Below are 24,235 nucleotides of genomic sequence, written 5' to 3' on the forward strand. Positions count from 1 at the left end.
CTTTTCTCCCTGGTCAGCTCACCAGCAGGATATGGCCTCATTAAGGAGTGTTTTAGACCAAAACCCTCACCACCAACGATGACATATGGTGCTGTCCTTTTGGAGAGCGGCAGGACTTCAGCACAGGGCAACGGTGATGGCTGCACCTCCAAGGCCTTTTTCATCTCGCATTCACTCCAAACTTTGCTGTCATTTAGTCGGCCATTACGGCCAAAATCAGCAAACACAAAATTTAGCTCCGCATCCACCAGTGCCATAAGCACAATGCTAAGAAATCCCTTGTAGTTCCGGTATTGTGCACCGGAGTTGGCTGGTGGATTTATAGCTATGTGCTTCCCATCCAGAGCTCCGATGCAGTGTGGGAATTGGCATAAGTCCTGAAAGCCCTGTGCTATGGCTTTCCACTCCTCGGGGCGGCTAGGAACCTGCAAGAGACATTTTGCTGGTCGTTCATATTCCACAGCAGAATTCTCAGCTGTGTGACACAGTGACTAAGTCTAGCGGTTCAATTTTTCTGCCTGCCACCTGGAAGGTCGGTGGAGATTGGCTGCTTTATTAAAGCCAAGTGAGGTCCAATAAGCACCACGCCTACAAGTGATCAAGTTGAACCTTTTTGGTCTGGCAAACCACAGAGGATGCCGCTACACTTTTATGATTTCTTATTACCTCTACTAATAAGTGTATTGAAGTGTAAGGTTAGATAATTATTCGGAATTGCAGAATTTTAACTTTGCATTAAATTATCACAAAAATATATTCAATACACTAACAAATTGCTCCATATAAAATTTTGATCAAATTATTCTGTATAACCAAAACACCTCATGTAGATGAATTTCAAAACAATACCAGATGATTTTTTTTAACGTTTACAGATTTTTATTTTCAGAAACTGTGACAACTACGTCAGTGCTGTTTAAGTGGACTGTACAGCAAGGCAGGCATGTACGTGATAGACCCCAATAATTATTTGCCTAAAAAACAATAAAACTGTTAATTTTTACTTTATGAGAAGAGATTATGTTGCAGAATTGAAGGCCGTCAACATCTATAGTGAACCCAGTATATTTTCTTTATCGGCAATGTGGTTCAAAATATGAAACGCCAAAAAATACGCACCTCAAAGCTATTGAATTGGCTTTCCCACGTTGCACATTTATAAAATGGGGGCGATAGCACTTCTAATGCTGCAAATAGAGACGCACATTGTGTATCTTACAGCGTAGAACCAGTTAACAGGATTTCGGCGGCAGTACTACGCACAGCGACTTGGGATAGGCAACTGACACAGCTTTGAAATGCACAATTTTGACTTTCTAAGCTCTCCTGTCTTCTCCCTGTCCTTTTATTCCCGCTAGCACTAATAAAACCACTAATAATAATAATTCTGAAACTTTGAAGCACATTTTCGATAAAACTGCAAAAACTGCACATCTTCGATGTTGATGGCCTTGAATTTTGCAATATACTCTTTCCCCCAAAAAATCAAAACTAGACAGTTGATGAGTTAATTTTAGCTACAGAATTAATCTCCAAAGAACGCACCGACGTGTCACTCAGTTCTTAAAACAAAAAAAATTGTTTAGAAGTGACACTGCATAGTCTCACTTCAGTCGCAGAGCCGACAAATTGCACCATTTACATACCTTCAATAAATCCTCCTTTAGTTCGGCATATATGGCCTTGCATACATCTTGCATGATCCCAGATACTGTTTTGTTTCCTTCTGAACTGCCACTGTATGGACATTTGACTGTCTCCTGAAAACGAGGTCAAAGATCAACAAATTAGCTGAGATGTATTCATAGAACGGATAGATAATGACAGAACACATGCAAAATTAGTTTTGCTAAGAGAGAGACTATCGCTCATGCCTACTCATGCCACAAGCGGGCACATCGCTTTGGGAGTGTGCACTTCACGTAAATACGACAGCGAACGAGGCTACCTTAGAGAAGAAGCTTTCGTAGTGATCTCCCGAGCATAAGAAACTGCGGCGGACAAAAAATTTTAAGCTAGGAGCTCACCTGTGGCGATGTATCGCAGTCCAATGGCCAGTCGTTCTGCAGCAGGAATGGCAAGGCGGAAATTCGTGTCCTTTTTTCGATTGCTGGTCTCACTAGGGCTAAAAGTTCTTCGAACGAGCTGGTGTCCATGCGTATCCAGCGGCGGTACCCCTCCGCATCTTCTAGGGCAAACTATTGCATCAAGTTTTCGAAAGCGCCCTGCTCAGGCGCCCTTCGCAGCCAGTCCATCATCCATTTGGAGCGCGGTTTCTTCTGCGGTGGCGGCTCGTCGTCCGAGTCAGAATCGACGGCGCAGTATAGCATCAAGGATGCTGCTGCAGCAGCCGCGCACGGCGATACTTCCTCCGACATTCTGCAAAACCATAAGCAGCTACGGCAGCGCAAGGTGTCTACAATTTCCGCGGCTGTACACACGCAGCGATCGCGCACGGAAGAGAGCGCGCGAGCAAAGGCAGAGAAGTGGCGGGGAGTGCGACGGAACTGGTTTTTCTGGTGTGACAGGGAGTTTCTGAACAAGTGGCGCACATGTGGCCGACACATGCCGGCGGGAGACGGCGACACGTTTCCCCACTGTTCGTGTTGACGCGGTGTGACAGGGTCGCCAACCCGACGAAAACGCGGTTTTGCCGGGCGGGTCGGCCGACTGTTTCCGCAGTGTGACTCGGCCTTTCGCGCAAACTCCCATGACAGAGGACGCATGCATGGTTCCGGCGGTATCTCATCGCTCGAACGCGTTGCGCACCGACAGTATTCTAGCCGTGGCACGTTCGCAGCTGAGCTGGCAGTGCTCGTTAAGTGATAAAAAGCCGGTGCTCACGACCTGCCAATCACGCAGGCCTGTATCTTGGCCGCCCGCGAATGCCGCGGCGTCCACGCGCGTGGTGCTATCGGCCAACACATCTCGAACCCGATGATGGTCCCTAGGCGTCGCAGGCGCAGTGCCGAGCATCCTTCTCACCACTGTAGGCAAGTGTGGTCGACTCTGTATACCTCGCTCTGGGACAATGGCTCTAAACGGTCACACGTCTTTGTGGGTTTTGGGACTCAAAAATTACGTTCAATGGCTAGGCCTTCGTTATCTGGCCTTCGTGGTGCAGTTTTTCCAGTCCCACCTTTTTCGGAAGTGTCAAAGCTGTTTTCTTCGCCTTGGCCGGATTCACAGCCGTCAACTTGAAGTTCTTGCTCATAGCTTCATTCCCCTTCTCATGAAGACGCCCATCGGGAGGACGGCGAAGCCCCTCTACTTGTCGGCTTGACGGAGCTTTAGATCGAGCTCCTGAAAACTCTACGTGGCATCGCGAAGAATGGGCTAAGCGCTCTTATTCTGTGAGTAGTTTCCTTGCAGGGAATCCACGGCATTCAAAATGCGCCTTTCTTTCTCTGGATGTGGTGCCTTCTTCGCTATCCTTAGAGTCCTTAGTGCCTTATCTAGTGGCATGCACACATGGCATCAATCCTTTGATTAGATGTTGGTTGTCAAGAAGTTTATTTTTATCTTTGGCAATTACGTTGCGCTAATCGTTGCTGTACGAGACTGCGCTGGCAGTCTGGTCGCCACAGAAAAAGTTCAGAATAAATCATGGTGTTGAACAGGAGCCGAACCTGAACCCGAAGCCAGGAGCGAACCCAAATTTTCACCCGGAACCCAACCGAACCCATAATTTTTTCGCCATCTTGTAACTGAACCCGAACCGAAACGTTTCAGAAACAATTCAAAGGACCCGTTCCGAACCGGTTTTGGACCAGGATCAGCCCCACTTGTCTTGCAACCTCGCCTTTTTTAAGCGAAAAGCTTCACTAGGCTCGTCAACACCACGCTTCCCGTCAGCCATCCCTCGGCGCCGCCGCGGCGCGTGCTACGTCGCCACTTCTCCTCGCCACTGGCTTACCCCTCGCCGCTGCCGCGTGGTCGCCGCCGCCGTCCCAAGAGGAGAAGGTTCCTTCGCAAGGCGTTGCGAGAACGCGTGAGCGGTAGCGGCGGCCATAAAAGAGGCCGCGCGCTACGTCGCGCGCTACGTCGCCACTTCTCCTCCTCGCCACCGTTTTACCCTTCGCCGCTGCCGCGCGGTCGCCGCCGCCGTCCCAAGAGAAGGTTCTTGCGCAAGGCGTTGCGAGAACGCGTGAGCGGCGGCGGCGGCCGTAGAAGAGGCGCAGACATTCGCCATGGAAGGAGGAAAAGACCCAGAAGTGGTAGCGAGGGACTGGGCTACTGCGCGCTCGCCTCCTCGCCACCGTTTGCCCTTTGGTTGCAGTCGCGTATTTACCACAGTTACTACGCATGCAGAAGGAGAGCTATATAACGCGCTTGCTTACATCGTTATCGTGCTGCTCCCAGTGAACTGTGCGTGAATTGCGACAGCCATGACGTCAAACAATGCATAAGTGCAGCTTTTCGCTTGTATATCCAGGCTTAACAAGAGCTAAGCCACTGTCAATTTTTTTAGACAGTTAGAGATGGTCTAGCGCATACGTTTACCCATCCGAATCTGTCTGCTCTGGAAAGGGCGAAAATGACACCCAGTATATTGGACAGCAAAATTGAATGAAGTCTCATTTCTGGGAAGAAACCTAACTGAACCTTTTGTGCTGCACTAGCACCAATCAGCTTATTGTCCATTGCCTACAAGGTATTTACTAAGGCAATCGCTAATAGAATTAGGACAACCTTGGACTTTAGTCAACCAAATGATCAGGCAGGCTTTCGTAAATTAAACTCGACAATAGACCACATTCACTTTATCAATCAGGTGATAGAGAAATGCGCAGAATATAACCAACCCCTATATATAGCCTTCATTGATTACGAGAAAGCATTTGACTCAGTGGAAACCTCAGCTGTCATGCAGGCATTGCAGAATCAGGGTGTAGAAGAGTGTTATGTGAAAATATTGGAAGATATTTATAACGATTCCACAGCTACTATAGTTCTCCATAAAGTCAGCAATAAAATTCCAATACGGAAAGGTGTCAGGCAGGGAGACACGATCTCGCCAATGCTCTTCACTGCCTGCTTACAGGAGGTATTCCGGGGACTGGAATGGGAACAGTTGGGGATAAGAGTTAATGGAGAATACCTGAGTAATTTGCGATTCGCTGATGACATTGCCTTGCTAAGCCAGTCAGGACAACAACTGCAAAGCATGATCAATCAGTTAGACAGGCAGAGCAGAACGGTGGGGCTAAGAATTAACATGCAGAAAACCAAAGTAATGTTCAACAGCCTAGCAAGGGAACAGCAGTTCGCAATTGGTAGCGAGGTGCTGGAAGCAGTAAGAGAATATGTCTACTTAGGGCAGGTAGTGACCGCAGATCCGGATCATGAGAGGGAAGTAACTAGAAGAATAAGAATGGGGTGGAGCGCATATGGCCGGTTCTCTCAGATCATGAATGGTAGCTTACCAATATCCCTGAAGAGAAAAGTATACAACAGCTGTATACTACTGGTACTCACCTATGGGGCAGAAACGTGGAGGCTAACAAAGAGGGTTCAGCTTAAGTTAAGAACAACGCAGCGAGCTATGGAAAAAAAATGATAGGTGTAACGTTAAGAGATCGGAAGAGGGCGGAGTGGGTGAGGGAACAAACGCGGGTTAATGACATCTTAGTTGAAATCAAGAGGAAGAAATTGGCTTGGGCAGGGCATGTAATGCGAAGGCAAGATAACCGCTGGTCCTTAAGGGTAACGGAGTGGATTCCAAGAGAAAGCAAACGTAGCAGCGGACGGCAGAAAGTTAGGTGGGCGGACGACATTAAGAAGTTTGCGGGGATACAGTGGCGGCAACTGACAAAGGACAGGGTTAATTGGAGAGACATGGGAGAGGCCTTTGCCCTGCAGTGGGTGTAGTCAGGCTGATGATGATGAGCACCAATTCTAAAGCATTGGACGTCAGGGTTAAAGGGACTATGCAAGAAATTAATTGAGATTACGTAAAGCAGACGAGAGAGAGGCATTCCACCATTCGTCACCCCAGCGCTAGAATTTTTGAGCTAGCATCAATAACAACGAAGTTATAGACGATTAAAAATCAAGCTCCTCCTCTCCCCCCTCAACTCGTACACGCGGAGCACCAGGAAAAAATAAAGAAAACAGGTCTGGGACTGGGCCCCGCCCATGAATACGTCATTCACTGACGTTCGGTTTGCGACTTCCGTTGTCGCACCCAGCACCCCAGCAGCAGCGTCCGCAGCGTCTCTCTGGTCTGTCTTCGCCTTCCTGGATTGCGGCGCGTCGAATTTCTCTGCTTGTCACTGCGACAAAGGCACTACGAGTGGCTCCCGAACTCCCGACAGAAAGAGGCGGCTGAGGTAAATTGAAAACATATGCGTGAAGGCCATATGCGTGGCTCGCGCTTGCCCGAGGGGGTCGCGTGGCGGCTCGAGCAGACGATTTTCACGGCTACCGGAAGCGTGCCCGTGACGTCGTGGCTGCCGTGGCTCCAGCGAATGACAGCATGTGGTGGCCTGCCGACGTCACGGGACTAGTGACGTCTATTTTCACGATTTTAGTTCCAAAATCGGTCACTACAAAGACCCCAATCGGCCCGCGAATTAAAAAAAAAACGCGGTTCTTAAAAATTTATAATGAATTGCCGGCTCAGTTCCGAAGACTCATACTTGGTGTGACTGCTTCTTAGCATCATTTATAAGTACTAAAAACATTTACAAGTCACTTTGAATTCATTGCCTAGTCCCTTTAAGTGAAATATTGAGTCATTGTTCCTCCCCTTTCAAATGTTTCCGAATGGTTTTAATCAAATTGTTAGCACTGGTCTATTTGAATAAAGGGCCAGACACCTAATGTTTGCTTGCGTGTTTTCTTCTTTAAAACGATGCTATTGGCATACATGGAGCAACCCGTGGTATTTGCCTAACACCAATGAATAATTTACATCTGAATTTCTTCTTGACGCTGTTTCGGTTTCATCAACAGATTGATTGATTGAAACCACGTTTACTCCACATTAGAATGCGCTGAAAGCGCTACGGTGGAAAGAGAGGGGGGTGTTGTAAATGAGAAAGGGTAAGGCTGCCTCCGTTTTATTAAAACCCGGGAGTCAGCTAAGTGGAGGCTGCGTGCCTCTGGTGAGCACTGCGGAGCCGATCGCTGATCAGCGGCGCCTCCGAGTCCTGGATGAACACGAGGAGTGCCCGCCAGAGCTCGATGGCACGATCTCGAGACGAGGCAATGGGGCAGGCCCAGGTCCAGATAGAAGAAGGCCATGGTCCCCGTTCAACGGCAGCCAGGGCTCGAAGACGAGATGGTGTGTACAGAGGACATTCCCAGAACAGGTGGTTAAGATCCGCATGGCAATAGACCCTTTAGAAAATTCACTCTGGCAACTCGGCAGGCATCATCACCAGCAACTTCCGTCGGCACAGTGCGTTATATATTGGGCATCTTTGCACAACCTTTGTGCCAGTTTTCACCTCGTTGCAAGTCTACACCACTTTCGTTGCGTTTGTAAAAGTGATGGCGGAAAATTAGCAGTGGTTGAGGGACCTGACTATCATCCCGGCCGGATTTTCGGAAAGGCTTTTGGACTCCTATTGTGATGACCACGGTGTGCGCGCTCCGTCCGGCCGCACTTCTCAGCGAAGTTACAAGCTGGTATGCGAGACTTACTGCGATCCGTCGATAGTGCGCGTTGCCGTGTCATCCTTCAGGTACAGTATTAGCGCTTCTCTCCCGGACATGCAAAAATTCGCGTTCTTACTGCTTCTGCTACGTCCGTGCATACCACTGAAGCGCGTCTGCGCTGCACATCAGTTTCAGAGAACGTGTTTAAATCTAGTTGCGAACCGCAGCATGTCTTCTCACCAGGAAAAATATGAGGGTAGCGTGTTTAACAACCTTTAATGCACAAACTAGAAATAAGGCGTCATGTTGCGCGAAAATGCTATACGAACGCGCGCTCGTACTTACCGTTGTCTGAAGCCGCGTTGAGCTTTGCACTCTGGTCTGTAGAGTTCTGGAGCGGTGTGTTACACAAGTAACCAGAAGTCTTGCCGCAGCTGCTTTGTTGTGAGCACTGCGGTTTTTTATGCTTCGTTTGGCTGTGCTGTAGCGATTGCGTGCTAGGATTACCCGTAAAAGCACTCGTTTTTAAATTTCTCATCTCTTGCTTCGCGGGCCTCAGTTCGGGCGCTCTGGACAAGTCTGCGTCTGTGCAGTGTTCTGCTCCAGTGACTGCAAACGCTCTGCGTTGGGCTGCTCTCAGTTCTCTTGGATCAAGCGTGTAAACGAAGCAAGCGGGAAGCGACGCGGCACGCCGGTGCCGTGTGTTCGGTAACTCAAGACACCTGGCGCATCTGCGCCGCTCGTCGGTCGCTGGAGGCGCGCTGCAGAGTTAACAAACATCTAGCCGCTCTGCCCTTTGAGATATCTCTCTGACTCTCTCTTTGACTCCCACATCCTTTAGAATTCGTTTTCCTTTCTCAGAAACAGACAGTCTGCGGGGAACCTCCACGCTGACAGCATGTCTCATTCTGTCGGCCGAATGACGCTCTCGCTACAAACGTATGTTCATGCTGCTGCCATACAAGAGCAGCAGGAGCACCATAGGATACTAGTACATGAAAAAAAAACATATATTGTGAGCTCTACATATAGTAATGCAGTTTCAAGCAGGCATCATTATTTGGCATATATATAGTTCACCAAGTAGATTGCATGGAGCTATAATGGGAACTGTACAAAAAACCAGTATCAGTATGTAGTGGGCAAAAATTCGTGCAAATGGTTGACATGAAATGTTCGTATTTTTTTTTTGCAGGCCTCATGAGATGCATGTCAAGTGCACTTGTTTTCGGAGCCAGAGGCAGGCGTCAAAGCCCTATAAGGTCTGCCTCACTTTGAAAAGCTGTGGATCAGTGGCGTCTGCAAGATGCGATTGCTCAGCTGGCGCCTGTGAAGCGTGTAGCCACAGTGTAGCCGCTTTAAAGCTAGTGTTGCTACTAAAGGCCAATGGCTATAAGGAACCTCCACCAGAGGTAGCGTGCACCGAGCTGCCACAGCAGTGGAGGCGCCCTCCTAGCAGCCCACTCGCACCTCTACCTTTGCAGTTCGTGGACTGGAGGAGCGTACGACAAGGTGGCCTCTCAAAGCCAGTAAGCACCATGTTTTATGACGCAAGACAGCACGCCCAGCCATTTGAGGACCTTTCGTCAAGAATAAGGACACTTGGGGCAAGCATTGGTGAACTGTGCTTTCGCCATTTTCAAGACACCTTGAAAGCATTGAACTTGTTCAAGCGTCTTCAAAAATTGGGCCGACACCAGTTGGCAGTCCTTTGCATCATTTTATTACTCTTGCGCCACATTGATTTCAAGTCCACGTGGCACCAGAAATAGTGTGCACAAATGCTGGCACTGCACAAATGCCGACTCCACCACGACTGTTTGAGTCGTGTCGCAAGTGGCACCTGCAAGATGGGGGTTTCCCTGCCGCTTAAGCAGCCATCCTTAAGGTATGTGCACCTTTTACCTAGAGGCTGGAGATAACCGAGTAAATGGCCTGCTGATCCACCTCGTGCAGGACTCAATGAGGCCAAGGACGCACTGGGTGGCATCTAAAATATTGTCACGTAGTGGTGACTGCAGTCCGGCGAACAGAAACACAGCGAGAATGTTTTCGAAACGAAAATCTTTATTTGGCCTGCTTGCGCCCGCAAAAAACTGAATCACTCGGCGGCGGCGTAGCAACTAGCGTGCTCGGCGGTCGTAGAACAGAATGTCCGCCGCAGTCGGCCGCGCTCTTTTTAAACTGGTAGCGAATATTCAGATAAAGCTTGCAAAGTTACTAGACAATTCTGGTACAAAGTAGAATCGGCTCCGCCTGGATGCGATCAATCGAGAAAAATCTAGGTGCGTCTTGCGTCACAAACGAAGCGATAAAGCGGCGTGCCGGCAGCCTTGAAGCATGAACAAATAAACACAACAAACAAACGCTACAAACATTCGCGGCATTACTCCCCTCTCAAAGAAGCATCGAATCGATGCTTTAGAACATTATGTGGCTATAAACAATCACAAACGGGTTGTGCAAAAATAAACACCGAAAGTGGAAACACGGCGTCTTTTAGCATGCATGATAGGGCTTTAGGCGTACGACATGGACTACTTCTGGTCGTACGCGGCGTCGCTGGGATGCAGTCATTTGGTCAGGGACGACTTCATAGTCCAATTCACCCAGCCGACGAAGAACCTTGTAGTCGAGCGCGATTTGAAGGTTATCGCGCTAGCGTCGACCAGCCTAGCACTCCAGGCACCTGGAGGCCGGTTTTGGAACGGGAAAAATCATGATTTCGCACTCTTCTCTCCCTCGTTCGCTGTTTCATACAACAACCATCACCCCCGCGACAAAACCACCGCCCTTTCTCTCTATTCTAAGCTTTCCATTTGTTGCGATAAAGTGTGCACTTGGTTACCTCATAACTTGGTCGTGGTTCTTGGTCACCCCTTCTTCCTGGCTCAGCAGCAATGACGTTGCATTGGCTAGATGCAGTTTCGTAGAGTCCAATTTCAGATAATACCGAACAATACTTCGTGCGCACTACGATCACTGCCTGTTCGCTGAACCAAAAAAAAAAGAAACTGATAGGCCTGCAGGGAGTGACGGCTGCTAAAGGAACAGAAAAAAGAGTGAGGGAATCTGGCCTGATACCTCCCTCGCCTCAGCAGAGAATTCTTGGCCGTGGCGCTGTTCATGTTCCCGGTCGACGCTCGCACAATAACCTTCAAATCGCGCTCGACTGTTCGGGCCGAAACGGCGGCGCAAAAGCTTTTCACTCAATCCTCGGCGGCGAATGGGCGTCCAAACCCAGACTCGGTCTCCTGGCTTGTATTCCGCGTTGCGTCTTCGTAGGTTGTAGCGTGTGGCATCGGTCCGCTGCTGGTCTTTGATCCTTAATCGGGCAAGTCTTAGGGCTGCTTCTGCGCGTTGTAGGTAGGCGGCGACGTCGACGTTATCTTCCTCCGTAACGTTCGGCAGCATGACATCCAGCGTGGACGTGGCCTCTCTGCCATGGACGAGCCTAAAAGGCGTCATCTGGGTGGTCTCCTGCACTGCGGTGTTGTAGGCGAAGACTACGTAAGGCAAGATGACGTCCCAGGTCTTGTGTTTGGCATCGACATACATGGCAAGCATATCGGCGATGGTTTTGTTGAGGCGCTCGGTCAGTCCGTTTGTCTGCGGGTGGTATGCAGTTGTTCGCCGGTGGCTGGTTTGGCTGTAATGGAGGATGGCTTGCGTCCGTTCCGCCGTGAATGCTGTTCCTCTGTCAGTGATGAGCACATCGGGGGCGCTGTGTCGCAGAAGAATGTTCTCCACGAAAAATTTGGCGACTTCTGCTGCTGTTCCATTCGGTAGGGTTTTTCCTCGGCGTAGCGGGTCAGGTAGTCGGTCGCTATAATGATCTTGTAGTGCAGGACGTCCTTCAAGGTGCTGCGACGCGAACGACTAGCGGCACAATCCCGGTACAAACCAGAGGCAGCAATCAGTCCAGCACACACACGAGCATATCGGCACGGTTTTTCACTTGTCGTCGTAGTCTTCCTTAAGCGCCAGCCGCCGAGAGTTCGGGAGCCGAAGGCCTGTCTTACAACTGGCCCCGGGCGAAAAGGCGCCATCCTGGCGACCTAGGGTGATGTGACGACGGCGGGGTCATAGTATGGTTTAAGGCGGCTGGTGTGAACAATTTCACGGCCTCGGCGGCGAAGGTCAGTGGACGGGGTAAGGGTTTCGATGAGGTAATTGACGGGGGAAGTCTGCTTAAGAATGCGGGAGGGGCCGTGGTACTTGCTGAGAAGTTTGGAGGAAAGGCCGGAACTTGAAGGCACCCATAGCTAGCCCAAAGAGTCAGGAAGATAAGTGGGAAGAAGTGCAGAGGAATCACGGGTGCTTTTCTGCTGCTGCTGGGCGTGTGAAGTGAAAGACCGGGCAAGCTGACGGAATTCTTCGGCGTAAGTGGCGGCTTGAGAAATAGGCGTGAATTCAGAAGCATCAGGGCGGTAAGGGAGAATAGCGTCCTTTGTACAGGAAGGCTCACGGCCGTAGAGGAGAAAGTATGGAGAGAATCCGGTGGCGGCTTGAGCAGCGGAGTTATAAGCATATGTGACAAAAGGTAGAACGCGGTCCCAGTTGCAGTAATCGGAAGCTACATACATGGCCAGAATGTCGCCAAGAGTGCGGTTAAAACTCTCAACCAGGCCATTTGTCTGTGGATGGTAGGCGGAGGTGGTGCGGTGAACGATGCGGCATTTATGAGGGAGAGCTTCTACAACTTCAGACAGAAAGGCCGGACCTCTGTCGCTCAGCAACTCTTTGGGAGCACCATGGCGAAGAATGATGCGATGGAGGATGAATGACGCAATATCGTGGGCTGTACCAGATGGTAAAGGCGACGTTTCGGCGTTGCGGGTAAGATGATCAATGGCGACGATAATCCAGTGGTTGCTGGCTGATCTGCTGGGAAGAGGGCCGTAGAGGTCAATGCCAACACGCTCGAAGGGCTGCACTGGACAAGGCAGCGGTTGCATAGGAGCGGCGGGTCGACGAGGAGGGTTTTTTCGGCGCTGGCATGCGGTGCAGGACTGAATGAACTTGCGCACGTAACGGTACATCCCACGCCAGTAGTGCCGATGTCGTAGGCGGGTGAAGGTCTTCAAGAAGCCGGCATGAGCACACTGGGGTCATCGTGGTGGGAAGAGCAAATGAAGGCGCGCAGATGGGTCGGAATGACAAGCAGCCACTTGCGACCATCCGGAAGGTAGTTTCGGCTGTAAAGAAGCTCGTCTCTGATGGAGAAATGGTGGGACTGACGACGGAGAGCACGGGAAGCAGGTCGAGAGGATTGGCCAGATAAGAAATCCAAGAGGCAAGCGATCCACGGGTCTCTGCGTTTCTCGGAAGCCATACCAGCGGGCTCAAACGTCAAAGAATGCAGGGCGGAGATACAAGGCGCTGCCTCGACGGCAGAGGGGAACGTGAGAGGGCATCAGCACCGGCATTTTTACGGCCGGAATGACAGACAACGCGGATCTCGTACTCTTGATGCCGCAAAGCCCAGCGCGCCAGGCGACCTGAGGGATCTTTCAAAGACGACAACCAGCAGAGGGCGTGGCGATCGGTGACAACGTCAAAAGGGCGCCCGTACAAGTAAGGGCGGAATTTGGCGATCGCCCACAGTATGGCTAAACATTTCTTCTCGGTGTCAGAATAGTTGGCTTCAGCTTTTGTCAGTGTCCGGCTGGCATAAGCGACAACATATTCGTCAATGCCAGGCTTGTGCTGCGCAAGGACTGCACCGAGGCCAACGCCGCTGGCATCAGTGTGGAGTTCCGTCGGAGAACGAGGGTCGAAATGACGCAGGATTGGCGGAGTGGTCAAGAGGCGACGAAGTGTCGAAAAGGCTTCATCACAGGCTGGCGACCAGGCCCAAAGGTCGTGGCCGGAAAGGAGCTTGGTCAGAGGGTCGATGATAGTGGCGAAGTTGCGGACAAAGCGGCGGAAATAGGAGCAGAGGCCGACGAAGCTGCGGAGGTCTTTCACAGAAGTGGGTTTCGGAAATTCTGCTACAGCTCGCAACTTTGCCGAGCCCGGGAGAACGCCATCCTTGGACACGACATGTCCGAGAATGGTGAGCTTCCGAGCTCCAAAGCGGCACTTTTTAAACTGAGTTGGAGGCCAGCGTCGGCCAGGCAGCGAAGAACAGTCTCAAGGCGCTGTAGGTGAGACGAAAATCCGGGGAAAAGATCACATCGTCATCTAGGTAACAAAGACATATGTGCCACTTAAGCCCGCGAAGTACGTTGTCCATCATGCGCTGGAATGTGGCGGGGGCATTGCAGAGGAAGAAGGGCATGAAATTAAATTCACATAGTCCGTCGGGTGTGATGAAGGCAGTTTTAGGGCGATCGGCCTCTGCCATCGGCACCTGCCAGTAACCAGAGCGCAAGTCCAATGAAGAGAAGAACTCAGCGCCCTGCAGGCAGTCGAGGGCGTCGTCGATACGAGGGAGAGGGTAAACGTGCTTGCGTGTAATCTTGTTCAGACGACGGTAGTCACCGCAGAACCGGATGGAACCATCTTTTTTCTTGACAAGGTCCACCGGCGATGACCACGGGCTTTGCGACGGCTGTATCACGTGGCGATTGAGCATGTCGGTCACCTGTTCGTCAATGATGCGGCGCTCAGCGGCTGACACGCGGTACGGGCGTTGGCGCAAAGGGGCATGTGTGCCAGTGTCAATGCAGTGGGCAACGGTGGTTGCGCGGCTCAAAGAAGGTTGCTGATAGTCGAACGAAGCTGCAAAACGGTGCAGGACGGTGACAAGTTGGGCCCGTTCGGTAGGCGTCAGGGCGGCGTCGACGTAACGGTGAAAAACATCGAGAAGAGATGGATTGGCGATGGGAACACGCGTAATGGCACTGACGTGAAGGCCGGCCGTGCTATCGACGAGGAGTTATGCTGAGGCAGGATCAAGGACGGCAACACTACCAAGCGATTGGCCACAGAGCAAAGTGGTAGGGCAGGAGAACGGGTTGGACACATGAATAGCGCTTGAGCCACGAATAATTGTCAACACGGCATGAGGCAGCAAAACAGATTTCTGGTCAGCGCATCGTAAAGAGGGCGTATATGTTACAGTTGCGTCGGAGAGAGCAGCACAAGAAAGAGGCACCAGCACTGAAGAAAAGAGCGGAACGTCAGTGTCCTCTGAGACGACCACAGTAGCGGAAGCAGCTCCGGGTACGTCCAAGGGAGCGTCACTGAAGGGCGATAACTCAAGCTGTGCACGGGCGCAGTCAATAACAGCGTGATGCGTGGAAAGGAAGTCCCAACCAAGGATGATGTCGTGAGATGAGCGGGCGAGCACGATGAACTCTATTGTGTAGGGGACGTGCTCGATAAGCAGGCAGGCGGTGCACGCGGCTAATCGTCGAATGTCCTGAGCACTGGCGGTGCGGAAAGAAACGGCTAGAAGAGGCGTCGTCACTTTTTTGAGTCGTCGACAGAGTGTGTGACTGAGAACGGAAACAGCTGCGCCAGTGTCAAGTGCTTCGACGGCGACTCCCTCAACGAACATAGCGATAATGTTGGCGGGCACGGAAGCAGGTCTTCATCGTGTCGCTGGCGGCGCAGTTCTGGCCTCCGGAACTGCGGCCGTTAGTTTTCCGCTTGCGCGGCGGGTGGGCGGCGGAGCAACGAAGAAGGGAAACGTTGGCCAGGAGACGGCGAGCGGTGGGAACGGAAACGGTAGCTAGGAGAAGAGGGATCCGGAGGCGGCTCATGTGACACAGGCAACGAGGACGGCGGAAGGGTGTAGGTCGGCTCACGCCCATAAATGTACGGACGATGGTCGCAATTGCGGCACAAAGGAGCCACGTGGCCAGCGACGCCGCATGCGTAACAAATAGGGCGATTGTCTTGCGTGTGCCAGGGGTTGAGAGGCTCCGGCTGTGATCGTGGGCGGGCAAATGGACGGTAAGTGGGAGGGACAGGTCTCTGGGGTTCTAACAGGGGGCGGGGAGGCCTGTAGACAGGAGCAGCTGGTGAAGGCGACGCTAGCGCTACAGCAACAGCATCAGCGTACGTTAAAGGAGCCGCGATCAGTGACTGCTGAGGAGGTGGAGGAGGAGAGGGCGGTACCTCGGCGACCTGCTCCTGTATGACACGCTGGAGGTTGGGAGTCAGTGGCGGTGCAGGAGTAGGTGGGCAGGTAGACAAGCACAGATGGCGGGCGACTGCCTCACGGACAAACTGCGTAATGTGCTGAAAGAGCGACGGGTGGTACAGAGCACCGTCCCCGGAAAGAGCCAAGCTGGATATTGTGGCGTCTTGGAATCCGGCCCGCCCGGTGGAAAGGCGCTGCTTCCGCAGCTCATCGAAGCTCTGGCAGTAGCTGATCACATCGGACACAGATTGGGGATTTTTGGTGACGAGCATTTGGAAGGCGTCATCATCAATGCCTTTCATAATGTTTCTAGTTTTGTCGGCCTCGCTCATGGAAGCGTTGATGCGCTTGCAAAGGTCGGCAATATCTTCGATGTAGCTGGATAAATTTTCGCCGCTTTGTTGTGCCCGACTGCGCAAGCGTTGTTCGGCACGGAGCTTGCGCACAGCGGGACGGCCAAAGACCTCTGTGAGGCTTGTTTTAAGATCCGCCCAGCTGGAGATGTCGGCCTCGTGGTTGCGGAACCACAGATTGGCGACGTCGCAGAAATAAAATATAACGTTGGTGAGCTTGACGCTGTCGTCCCACTTATTATACGCACTCACTCGTTCATAGGAGGCCAACCAATCCTCCACATCCGTGTCATCCGTGCCGCTGAAAAAGGCTGGGTCACGCTGCCGCGCTATTCCGGAACAGGTGACAGCCGAGGGAAGCGGTGATGCAGGTTGGGGGGCGGTCTCAGGCATCGCAGAAATGGGAGGCAATGCACAACTGCGAAGCTCCAGGGTGAGGGGATCGATGGCACCTCCACCAAGTGTAGTACAGGACGTCCTTCAAGGCGCTGCGACGCGAACGACTAGCGGCGCAGTCCCGGTACAAACCAGAGGCAGCGATCAGTCCAGCACACGCACAATGATCGTCACAGTTTTTCACTTGTCGTCGTCGTCTTCCTTAAGCGCCATCCGCCGAGAGTTCGGGAGCCGAAGGCCTGTCTCACAATCCACTTATTTACAGATGTTGTTTTCGGGAAAAAGCCAAGCAAGTCCATGCCGATCTGTTGAAAGGGCCTTGAGGGGGGCTCAATCGGGTTCAGAAATCCTGCTGGTCGGGTTTGAGGGGTCTTTCGTCGCTGACAGCCTCGGCAGGTTTTCACATAATGTGTGACATCGGCAGACAGTCGGGGCCAGTAATACTTGTCTTGAATGCAGCGGAGGGTGCGAGAAAACCCGAGATGTCCAGCTCTCGGCTCGTCGTGTGAGGCCTGAAGAACTTCTCCGCGCAGACTTACAGGTACAACAAGGAGGTAGGCTGTCTTGTTCGCTGCAAAGTTCTTCTTCACGAGGACATCGTTCTGAAAACAGAACGAAGACAATCCTCGCTTGGCCGAGGCGGGGAGCGAAAAAACCTTGCCTTCCAAGTATTCGATGAGGCATTTTATGTCGGGGTCCGCACGTTGCTGTTGTACAAAAGAGCTGGAGCTGATAGGTCCCAGGAAGGCGTCCTCATCGTCGTTCGGCGGTGGTGCATCTATAGGGGCTCGTTACAGGCAGTCGGCATCAGAGTGCTAGCGTCCGGACTTGTAAACGACGGTTGCATCAAACTCCTGGAGCCGCAGGCTCCATCGAGCGAGGCGGCCGGACAGGCCCTTCAAACTGGCGGGCCAGTACAGTGCGTGGTGATTGCTGACCACCTTGAACGGTCGTCCGTACAGGTAGGGCGGAATTTCGACGTAGCCCAGATGGTGGCAAGTCACTCCTTCTAAGTTGTCGAATAATTAGCTTCGGCTTTGGACAGGGAACGGCTAGCGTACGCGATGACCTTCTCCACTCCGCCAGTTTTCTGAAGGAGGACCGCACCTAGGCCCACACTACTTGCTTCGGTATGAATTTCAGTCTCAGCGTTTTCATCGAAGTGCGCGAGGATCGGTGGGGACTGTAAACGGCGCTGAAGTTCCTTGAAGGCTTCCACTTGCGGCACTTTCCATTTAAATGGCACGTCTGCCTTTGTCAGGTGGGTCAGTGGCTCGGCGATGCGCGCAAAGTTCTTCACAAATCGTCGGTAGTACGCGCACAGTCCGAGTAATCTGCGCACAGCTTTCTTATCGGCCGGTGGTGGAAACATTGCGATAGCAGCGGTTTTATGGGGGCCTGGCCGTACTCCCTCCTTGCTAACGTTGTGGCCTAGAAACAGCAGCTCTTCATAGACAAAGTGGCACTTGTCTGCTTTCAAAGTTATGCCGGACGATTTGATTGCGTCTAGTACTGTTTGAAGCCTTTTTAGGTGTTCCTAAAAGTTCGAGGCGAAGACAACGACGTGATTTAAATATACCAGTCAAATCTGCCACTTCAGGCCTGTCAGCACTGTATCTATTACTCGCTGAAATGTGGCTCGTGCGGAACAGAGACCAAATGGCATCACCTTGAATACTAAGATGCCATCTGGAGTGATGAATGCGGTCTTTTCTTGCGATCTCTTTCATCGACCTAAATTTGCCAGTAGCCGCTCTTGAGGTCCATCGACGAGAAATACGTGGCGTTGGAGAGGCGGTCCAGTGTGTCGTCGATGCCAGGGAGGGAGTAGACGTCCTTCTTTGTGATGTTGTTCAAGCGCCGGTAATCAACGCAGAATCGAAGAGCACCGTCTTTCTTTCTCACTAGAACAACAGGTGCCGCCCAGGGGCTCTTTGAAGGCTGAATAACGTCGTCGCGCAGCATTTCTTCCACTTGGTCCCGGATGGGTTGTCGTTCTCGAGGGGAAACTTGGTAGGGGCTCTGGCGGAGAGGTCGGGTGTGCTCGTCGGTTATAATGCGATGCTTGGCAATCGGCGTTTGTCAGACCTTCGGCGATGACGAGAAACACTCGCTGTAGCTTCGAAAGAAATTGCGGATCTGGTCTTGGCTGTTCCCGGGCAGGGCTGGGTTTATGTCGAAAGTGGGTGAGTTCGCTTGGACAGGCGAATCTTCTACGGATGGGTCGGAGAGCACGAAGAAGTCTCGCACTTCAGATATTTCGTCGAGGAATGCAATCGTCGTTCCTCTGTTAACGTGTCGGTAATCTTCGCTGAAGTTTGTGGGAATCCTGGCTTCCCGCCGTTGCCTTTGCGCGGCTGTTGCCGGCTTCCCGCATTGTTTCTCCTCTTTCCCTTGCTCTCGCCTCAGACGGTGGAGAGGCGGCCAAGTGACTAATCACTGTCATTTGGCCACAGCTCCGCCTCGGCGCCGCAACGGCCTTTGCCATTAGTGCCTTTTGGTGGGATTTCGGGACCCGCTTGGGCGGCCGCGCGCCTCGCGACCGTCCGTGCGCGGCCCAGAGACAGAGATCCCTCCGAGACAGCGTAAGGTGCGTACGCTACTGTTTGTCCGAACCGGCCTTTGCCGTTCAGACCAGTGCATACTCGAGCTCGCCCGCAAGTGTCCTCTGACCTGCAGCGGCTCGAGCCTGTCCAGCGGGGTCCAGTGACCTCCGACAGGCGTACCTTGCGTTTATTGCCCACTCTATTTCGCAACCGGCCCAACGGTCGACACGAGAGAGAGATCACAGCACTGCCGCGGGCACATTGTCCTGCAGCGGCGTGCTAGCGGCTCGCATTAGTCTAGTCGCTTCGTGCTCGCAGCGGAGCCTTGCTCCTCGCGCGCCCCCGGGACAGGGTAACTATTGAGTGTTTGTGTATCTGCTAAAGGACGACGTGAATAAACGTCTCCTGTGTGAACTTGGAGGCCTATTTCTTTGCGGCGAATCGCTCTCCTCCCAGCGGAGGTTGAGTGCGCCGCAGCGGTGCCCCAGGGTGTGTGTGGTGACGGCTGATCGGGGCCTTTGGCTCGCGCGAAGCCCGAACCCGCGGTGGTTGGTGGCCTGTGTCCACTCAGGAACCCACAAGTTAGGTAGTAGTACTTCGGTTTGTCGTTTGCGGAAATGTGCGATGCCTCTTGCGATGCCGATTCCTCGGTCGAGAAGCAACTGCATGTTCCCCTCGATAATAGTTTTAATGGTATTCGCTTGAGTGGCGCCTACGGTGATGATGACGCTTGAGCGGGGTGGGACACTCACTTGCTCCTCCAGGACAATAAGCGCAATATGATGTTCCGGAGTTCTCATAGACGGAATGGCCTCGTCCATGGAAAGTGTCATCATCTTGGATCGCAGGTCAATTATCGCTTGACGCTCATTAAGGAAATCCATGCCCAAGATCACTTCGCGGGAACATTGCCGTAGCACTGCGAAGGTCGCGGGATATGTGTGTCCCCTGAGTCACTCGCGCTGTGAATCGTCCTGATGACGTAATGAGGTGGCCCCCTGCGGTGCGAATTTGTGGGACCTCCCAAGCGGTCGTTACTTTCCTCAGCTGCGCAGCGAGTGGTCCATTCATCACCGAATAGTCGGCTCCCGTGTCGACTCGAGCGGTGCCTTTCCGGCCGTCGATAACCACTTCTAAATCGGATGTCCTGGCTCTGGAGTTGAACGTCGTCTTCGGCGTCGGGTCACGGCTTCGTCGGGTATCTGAATCGTGGGTGGGGCGTGTGGTCGAAGCTTTTCTTGATGGCGGCATCGTTTTGAAGATGGTTCGCGTCGTGGTCGAGGTTGTCTTTGTATGCGGTGTCTTCATACGGCGTGGTCGCTGGAGGATCTTCGTCGTTTCCTCGGCAAGCAACCTGACTTCCACAGGTTGCTTTGTTTAGTTTTCCCTACGGGGGCTAGGGGACCGTCCTCGGACAGCCGCGGCGTAGCTGCGGTCCGGTGATGCAAATCGAGCAGTGGACGGCGACGGGGAGCAGGAAAGACGGCTTGAAGACACGTACTCCCCTCTGCGCAGGTAGTCGTCAATTTCCCATGGTCGCTGGCCGGGGAGCGGTCGAGGGGCGTCGATGGCAAAACCTCGCAGCCCGATGCGTCTGTACGGGCAGTGGTGAAGTATGTGTCCAGTGTGGCCACAATGGAAACATAGTGGGCGGTTGTCGGGAGTCCTCCACTGGTCGCATTTCCTGGTTCCGTTGCTTCGCTCATAAGGTGGGCGGGTGGGAGTTAGGGGACGTCATTCTTCTAGAGCTGGTGCCCGTCGAAGAGGACTTGGGGGTTCTCGTCGAGGTGGAGGACTGCGTAGTGCTGCGGCGTAGGTCGTAGCTGTAGCTTCCGTTGGTGTCGTTGGTGACGGGGAGCCAAGTGCATGATGCACTTCTTCACGGATAATGTCCGTGAGCGACGACACCTGAGGCTGCTGCGTCTGCTGCCTTGGGGATGGCAGCAACCGACGAAGTTCCTCGCGAACAGTTTCGCGTATCAAATCTAGCAGGCTATCCCCGCTTGCAAGGGTATCTGCTGGGGGCTTGTCGGCAGCACTTCAAGTTGTCGGTTGTAGTGCCTGTTCCGGGCGTCCAAGGTCTTTTCGATGGTTGAAGCTTCAGATTCAAACTCGGCGACGGTTTGTGGAGGATCCCGGATCAGGTCGGCGAAAAGTTGCTCCTTCACGCCACGCATCAGGAAGGACAGCTTCTTTTCTTCATGTCGGGGTTGGCGCACCTGAAAATGCGTTTGATGTCTTCCACATGCGCAGTTACGGTCTCGTTTGGACGTTGAGTTCTTGTCTGCAGCGGGACCTCCGCTCTTTCCTTACGCACGACGCTGGAAAAGTACCCACTAGCTGCATCTTGAAGGTCACCCAGGTCGTGAGGGAAGATTCGTGGTTTTCAAACCACGTTCTGGCAGGACCGTCCAATGCAAAATAAACATTTCGAAGTGTAGCGCTGTCGTGCCAGGTGTTCAGCACTGCCACACGGTCGTACAAGTCCATCCAGTCTTCCACATCTTCGTGCGGTTCTCCACGGCAAGTCGGTGGCTCACGGGGCTGGCGAAGCACGACAGGCATTGGCTATGCGCCAGGTTCCATCGTGAGGGGCATAGCAGGGTAGCAGGTCACCACCTCCACCAGATGACACGTAGTGGTGTCTTCAGTCCGGCGAACAGAAACACAGCGAGAATGTCTTCAAAACGAAACTCTTTATTTGGGCTGACTTGCGCCCGCAAAGAACTGAGTCACTTGGGGGCGGCGTAGCAACTAGTGTGCTCGGCGGTCGTCGAATAGAATGCCCGCTGCTGTCGGCCGTGCTCTTTTTCAAGCTGATAGTGAACATTCAGATAAAGCTTGGAAAGTTACTAGAACATTCTGGCACAAAGTAGAATCGGCTGCGCCTGGATGCGATCGATCGAGAAAAATCTAGGCGCGTCTTGCGTCACAAACGAAGCGATAAAGCGGCGTGCCGGCAGCCTTGAAGCATGACCAAATAAACACAACCAACAAACGCTACAAAGATTCGCGGCAATATGTTTTATTTCCAGGCTTTGCAAGTATCCAGCGAGGAGGCCATCGACCTAGCAAAAAACACGAGGCAGCAGTATGCCCGCGTCCATTGATTGGCTGCTTGGTCATTTGGGGTTGTGGTCAACCGCCCAATGTGGACAGAGAATGGCCTGCAGAACCTTACCGCAGACAAGGATTTGTCCCGTGTCAGGGCTGTTCAGTAAGTGAGGTCTTGTTTTTTTAAAGTACGGAAAGTGAATTTCAAACAACACATGGCATCATGGGTAGTGCTGTGAAGCCTCCTATGTGTACGTCGAATAGCTCAAGAGGTGACCACGAGTGATAAATTTAATCAGTGTTTATTAGAAATGACCAAAGGACAAAATTTTTTTCCTTCAGAAAATGAAGGAATATCAACAGGTGTGGACCATATGACATGGCCTACAGAAGTTTGCCTGAAGAGCTCACCATCAGAATTTCAGAAAACTACGTGGACGTCTGAAAAAGAAATCATTGTTGCCCTTTATAAACCTTTTCAAAAATAGGTCAAAGGGTGTCGTCACATTGGACACTGGGCTGTGCTCATAGAATAAGAAAGAGCTCGTGGTTAAGCTGCGCTCTACTCTCCTCACAGCCAAAAAAATCTGTTTGGTCAGAGAATTGTGAAAAGGAGTATTTGTGGCTAATTTCCTGATTGCTGGTTTTTTTATAATAGTGGAATGTCATGATGTAATAAAATCAGTGGATTCCATTAGTTGGAGGGCCACCTTTGGAGAGAGAGCATTTGCTTCTTTGCTGTGGATATACACCAAGTCAGGTTCAGAACAGCATGTGTTCTTTTATCTTCAATATTTGATTTGCCGACTGCCCTACAATACAGTGCGAACGGTTCTTTGATTAATTGCTGTAGATCAGGCGAGCACACCCAGCTCTGCTCTAGGTTAAAGTTCCTCTTGAGATGAAAGTGAAATGTTGGCTTGCTCTTTTATGCTGTTATTGCAGGTACGGCATTACGAATGAGCAGCCGGCTGTGCAACCGTACGTGGCTGTGATGAAAGCCAGGGGTCATGATGTTTAGGCCTTTCGGAGTGGATTGATTGTGGACCCTTCGTGTCTATGGCTGGGAGCTTCACCGGACAGGCTGGTCTGCGCCCGTGTGAAACTCCTTCACATGACCTTCTTGAGGTGAAGTGCCCGTACAGTTTGAAGGGAAAAACTCCCGACGATATGGGGGATTGACACTGCCTCAAGAAAGACAGCAAGGGTGTGCTTAGGCTGGACAACGGCCATGACTACTACCATCAGGTCCTTGGCCAGATGGATTATCTGGTTTATCGGGGACCGATTTTGTTGTGTTTTCTGAACAGTTCTTGATCACTGACCACATCACGTTTTCTGCTCAAGATTGGGCTGTTGCAAAACGAAAACTTGACTTTTTTCTGTGCTGTTACCATACATGGCCTCGAAACTCCCTTAAGGTCCGCGGCCATTAAAATTGTATTTCGTCTGCCATCGTGTCCTGTTCTTTGGCTTGCCACCTCGTATCAATAAAGTTAAAGGAATATAGACACCAAATTTTTGCATGCTTTTCGCCTCTTTCTTTGTGAGTAAAGTATAGCTCTTGTGAGACATGAAAACTTAAGCATAATTTGCTTTCTCATTTCATTCAGGTTTGGTTTGGTTTATGGGGTTTAACGTACCAAAGCGATTCAGGCTATGAGAGACGCCGTAGTGAAGGGCTCCGGAAATTTCGAACACATGGGGTTCTTTAACTTGCACTGACATCGCACAGTATACGGGCCTCTAGAATTTCGCCTCCAAAGAAATTCCGCCTCGCGGCCGGGATAGAACCCGCGTCTTTGGGGTCAGGAGCCGAGCATCACAACCATTGAGCCACCGTATAGCTCTCGTATAGCTCTTGTGAGACATGAAAACTTCAGCATAATTTGCTTTCTCATTTCATTCACTGTAGGACTAAAGTCAGCCTGCCTCAAGAGCCAGAAAGCGTTAGCGAGTACCACATGGTAATCGCAATTTACTAGTGTGGTACCAACCATAAAGAAAACATAGCAACTAAAGTTTGGTGTCTGTACTCTGGGGTGTGCCTTATGTGACGGAATAGAATAGTTTTTGTTATGTGATGGAGATGACAAGCATGACGAAATATTTATTCAACACTGAAAAATACATGGGAATCCTACAAATATTCATTTGTGCTCCGTGCCCGCACAAATACTTGTTCC

At 51.8% G+C, this 24,235-nt stretch overlaps 3 pseudogenes; 1 reads left to right on the top strand and 2 right to left on the bottom strand.

The window, feature by feature from the left end:
* Positions 1-7,085: 7,085 nt before the first annotated feature.
* Positions 7,086-24,235, bottom strand: part of LOC149356544 (uncharacterized) — a 30,788-nt pseudogene continuing 13,638 nt past the window's right edge.
* On the top strand, positions 8,525-23,469 carry LOC149356545 (uncharacterized; annotated as a pseudogene).
* Positions 11,664-21,560, bottom strand: LOC149356546 (uncharacterized; annotated as a pseudogene).

Source organism: Amblyomma mixtum, chromosome 3, assembly GCF_055824585.1.
Source record: "Amblyomma mixtum isolate Tamu chromosome 3, ASM5582458v1, whole genome shotgun sequence".
NCBI lineage: Eukaryota > Metazoa > Arthropoda > Arachnida > Ixodida > Ixodidae > Amblyomma > Amblyomma mixtum.